At 45.8% G+C, this 4,739-nt stretch overlaps 1 protein-coding gene across 3 annotated transcripts in view; it reads left to right on the top strand.

The window, feature by feature from the left end:
* The first annotated feature begins 3,481 nt into the window (after positions 1-3,481).
* The window catches only part of bzw2 (basic leucine zipper and W2 domains 2), a 44,028-nt gene continuing 42,770 nt past the window's right edge, over positions 3,482-4,739 (top strand). For all 3 annotated transcript variants that reach the window (XM_061254015.1, XM_061254014.1, XM_061254013.1), the window contains exon 1: positions 3,482-3,553. The gene's annotated coding sequence lies outside the window, so the exon portion shown is untranslated. The remainder of the gene's footprint in view (positions 3,554-4,739) is intronic.

Below are 4,739 nucleotides of genomic sequence, written 5' to 3'. Positions count from 1 at the left end.
TCTGCACTGTGACCTGTGACCTGTGTGTTCCCTGGGTCTCACACTCTGCACTGTGACCTGTGTGTTCCCTGGGTCTCACACTCAGCACTGTGACATGTGACCTATGACCTGTGACCTCATCAGCTCAGCCCACAGCAGCCATCATCACATCTGCATCTCCAATCCAAATCCGGCCCGGGTTTGCTGGGTGATTAGCTGAACAATTAGTGCTGCTGATCGGCCAGACAGTCTTCATACCTGACTCCCAGGTAAAGGGAGGGCGAACACACCTGACTCCCAGGTAAAGGGAGGGTGAACACACCTGACTCCCAGGTAAAGGGAGGGTGAACACACCTGACTCCCAGGTAAAGGGAGGGTGAACACACCTGACTCCCAGGTAAAGGGAGGGTGAACATACCTGACTCCCAGGTAAAGGGAGGGTGGACACACCTGACTCCCAGGTAAAGGGAGGGTGAACACACCTGACTCCCAGGTAAAGGGAGGGTGAACACACCTGACTCCCAGGTAAAGGGAGGGTGAACACACCTGACTCCCAGGTAAAGGGAGGGTGATCACACCTGACTCCCAGGTAAAGGGAGGGTGAACACACCTGACTCCCAGGTAAAGAGGGTGAACACACCTGACTCCCAGGTAAAGGGAGGGTGAACACACCTGATTCCCAGGTAAAGGGAGGGTGAACACACCTGATTCCCAGGTAAAGGGAGGGTGGACACACCTGACTCCCAGGTAAAGGGAGGGTGAACACACCTGACTCCCAGGTAAAGGGAAGGTGGAAAACCAGCAGTTCTCTTGAGGTCTTGGTCTAGGTCTTGATGCCTAGTCTACATTTTAGAGCCAATCAGATTGCAGCCTTGCTTCGGCAGGAAAATGACAGTTGAGGTTCCAGTTTGAGACAGTGATTCAAGCTGACTTGTTAGAGTTAATCAGATTTTCAGCACTTCCCCCATTTTAGACACTCAGGAGATTGAGAGAGAGAGAGCGCGAGAGAGAGAGAGAGAGAGAGAGGGAGAGGGGAGAGAGAGAGACAAACAGGGAGGGAGAGGGGGAGTGAGAGACTGATTTCTGGCAGGAAACTATAGTGTATTAATTGCTCATTACACAACACATTACAAAGAGCGATATCACACCTTCATTACATAACTTAGGAAGGGTATTCCCTATATGTAGACTTACTTTGTGATAATACATATCACAAAAAAACAAAAAACTAAACAATAGAAAACTATGCTCTAGGGCCTAGTGCAGACAGACAGCTGCATGTGTGACTACTCACTAACCAAGGGGACTGCATCTGATTTTGAAAGACGAGGGAGCTCTTGTGAACCCCTGAACCTACAGAACCTTCACCCTTCCCTGAAAAGCCCACTGGTGGAACCTGTGTTCTACGGTCGAGACACCGGCATTATCACACGTTCCCACCACCCAGCCATAAGGCAGACAGACAAACACAGACATTCCCTCCCAGACAACAATGCACAGGTAAAATATAATCCTATTTTTAAATAAAATGTAAACATATTTTAGCTCCACCATTGTCCCAGAAAGTAAATCTGTAAAATCAACGCGTAATGTGTGTGTCCACATTCCTGTGTATAATGTATTTATGTTTTTTGAAACATTTTTTATATATATTATTTATCAGGGACAGTGTACATTAATCAACATCAATGTGAATGTGCCAGAGTTAGCTAATGAGCTCATTTTCGTCTGTAGTCCCTAACTGGCATGTTTTTGGACTGTGGGAGGAAACCGAAGTACCCGGAGGAAACCCACGCAAACACGGGGAGAACATGCAAACTCCACACAGACACGGGGAGAACATGCAAACTCCATACAGACACGGGGAGAACATGCAGACTCCACACAGACACGGGGAGAACATGCAGTCACCACACAGAAAGGCCCAGGTGGGGTTTCGAACCCAGGCCATTCTTGTTTGGAAGCAACAGTGCTGCCCATTGCAGTAAATGCACTGCATGCACCCAGGAAGCACACAGGGGTGTAAAGAGCACCATGCCCCTCCAGCATACCTCTGTGTGCTTACAGCCCCGCCCTGCCCATGTGGGGAAGGACAAGACCCAAAATGGCCGCCTTCTGTTTTGTCCCTTGTCTTATTTTTTCATGGCTTTGGCATCAAGGAAAGAATTGTGTCCTGATGGTTAGAGCTGCGGTGGTGTCACAATCACACGTTCTCTTGTCTGAGAGTGATTGCAGCCAGGCATACACATAGCATACACATCACTCACAGCCCTGCCCTGCCCATTCCATAACCCTTCAATATCAGTCCGCCATTTACAGCTGCTTATCTCCACCTAGCTGCATTATCAATCTATATCTAAGGTTCACATTTAAAAACATAAATCTAGAAGAAAAGAAAAAGGGAGTGAGTGGGAGCAGTAAAAGAGCATTTAAAATGATGGAAACAGGTGGGACATTTCACAAAACGTTAAAGTAAACTGAGCATTGAACTAAAACGGTAATTTCAACTCACCACCCGCTGCAGTAACCTCTAGTCAGCAGATACACCGAGCACTTTATTAGGAACCTTTTCTTTTCTTTTCTTCATTACACCTACTTATTCGCACCATTATCTAATCAGCCAATTGTGTGGCGGCAGTGCATACCGTCATGTAGATACGGGTCAGGAGCTTCAGTTAATGTTCACATCGACCATCAGAATGGGGAAAAAATGTGACCTCAGTGACCATTGAATGATTGTTGGTGGCGGAAAGGGTGGTTTGAGTATCTCAGAAGCTGCTGATCTCCTGGGATTTTCATGCACACTAGTCCCTAGAGTTTGCAAAGAATGGTGCAAAAAAACAAAAACAAAACAAATCCAGTGAGCAGCAGTTCTGCAGACAGAAACACTTTGTTAATGAGAGAGGTCAGAGGAGAAGGGCCAGACTGGTCAAAGCTGACAGGAAGGTGACAGTCACACAAATAACCACACATCACAACAGTGGTATGCCGAAGAGCGTCTCTGAACACATCATAACTCTGAGTGGATAGTACACAAAATAAGTCTAATAAATAGTGCTCACTGAGTGTCAATATGATATATCCTGTGGAGAAGCCACGCTAACTTTTCCGTTTTGTCGTGAAGGGAAAATACTAGTTTAGTATTTACTAGACAGGCTACCAAAACAGGTTGGACTGTTGGACCGCTACATGACCGTACACATGTTTATTACGTGGTTACTGCGCATGGAAATCGCTCGTGTGGAATGCTCCACGCTAGTACGACAGGGGGGAGCTGACTCGGTCTTGGTAAGAGAACGTATCAAAACAGAAAACATTACAATGAAGTCATACCGTCTAGTCGTTAGTGAGTTATATTTTTCCTTATCGCGATAAAGGTGATTGGACGAATATATTACGCATTACGTTGGTTTTTTTTCAAGGTGTGACTTTAAATAGGCACCCCGGCATTTCCTACCGCTCCGGATTAACCCCGCTGTATTTTATCCCGTGCAACCTCCTCTGCTCTGACAGTACAAATCCCCCTGCTCAGTGTGTTGTATCCACTACTTGGTACAACGGCAGCCACAGCGAGGTAAGGACGGACTTGTTAGATCACTTATTCTGACATTTTAGGTGGCACCATTTTGATTTGATAGCAACCTTGAAAAAACATGTAGGGCAGCACATTTCCATTCCCTCAAACTTCCCACAATCAGCTGTGATATGTGTAGTATTATCTAGTTTTGCACTCCCCACTTGGGAATACGTTTTTTAATTGAATTGAACTAAAAAAAGTATAGACACAGACAAACTAACTTTTATACCGTGGGGTTGTCTAATGATATCAGCGAATAGTACATTTATTTGTTTTTGCACTTCTTTACTTGCGGGAGAGATTTTTAAATTTGAGTTCCCTCCAGAACTAATTATGTACTGCATCTCTTCCGAGATTTCAACAGCAGTTCGACAGCTCCGCGCGTGACTGGTCCAGCTTCATTGGACAGGTGTTCATGTAACCTGTAGTGGTGTAGAGCTCGTCATATACACTTTAGAAAGTCTCGTGCCTGTGTACTTTTTGCATTCAAAGCGTCAGAAGTAGGGTTGCTGTCACATTTATTAATCGTGGTAGAATATTTCTGAAACCTGTAAACATGTTGCTGCCTTGGCTTCGCTTCCTTGTTTATTTGTTTTTTCGTCCTCAGCGTCCGCGCTATTAAGGATTTACTGTTTGGCCAGACAGCTGAGCTGATAGCTGGCTGTGACGTCCGTATTAGTAACATCGCTTTGTCACCGCGCCTAAATCCTTGTGAGAACACTGCGTGACAGCGGGCATGTTTGCTTTCTAGTAAAGTCTGTAAGCTTGACTCCTTACCCGACTCTGATTTCTTAGAAAGGAGTAATTGCGCTTTGCTGGGCTCAAATGAAAGTTTAAACAACAATATGCCCTTGTGCATTCCCGAGGTCAGAGGGCCACCGCCTACTTTAAAAATGTAACCACCTCTGCCACTTGGTTACATCCACGTTTAAATGTAAACCCATGTTTTGGCACGTCAGTTGCGTTTTACGCACGGTCTATTGAGAAACTGGAAGCATGCACTGATGCGGATAACGTAGTACTACCATCTCCTGCCAACATCTGAGCTCTTCTCAATTCTGTCAAAGGTGGCCAGCCGCAGCCAGGGGTTTGGAGATGAACTCTTTCCACCCAAGAGCCTTCTTTCTCGTATACATACTGCCTGTGCATGTGACAGTGTAGATTTTAAGCAAGTACCTCGGAT

Source organism: Conger conger, chromosome 9, assembly GCF_963514075.1.
Source record: "Conger conger chromosome 9, fConCon1.1, whole genome shotgun sequence".
Classification (NCBI taxonomy): domain Eukaryota; kingdom Metazoa; phylum Chordata; class Actinopteri; order Anguilliformes; family Congridae; genus Conger; species Conger conger.
This window is presented reverse-complemented; position numbering and strand designations above follow the sequence as displayed.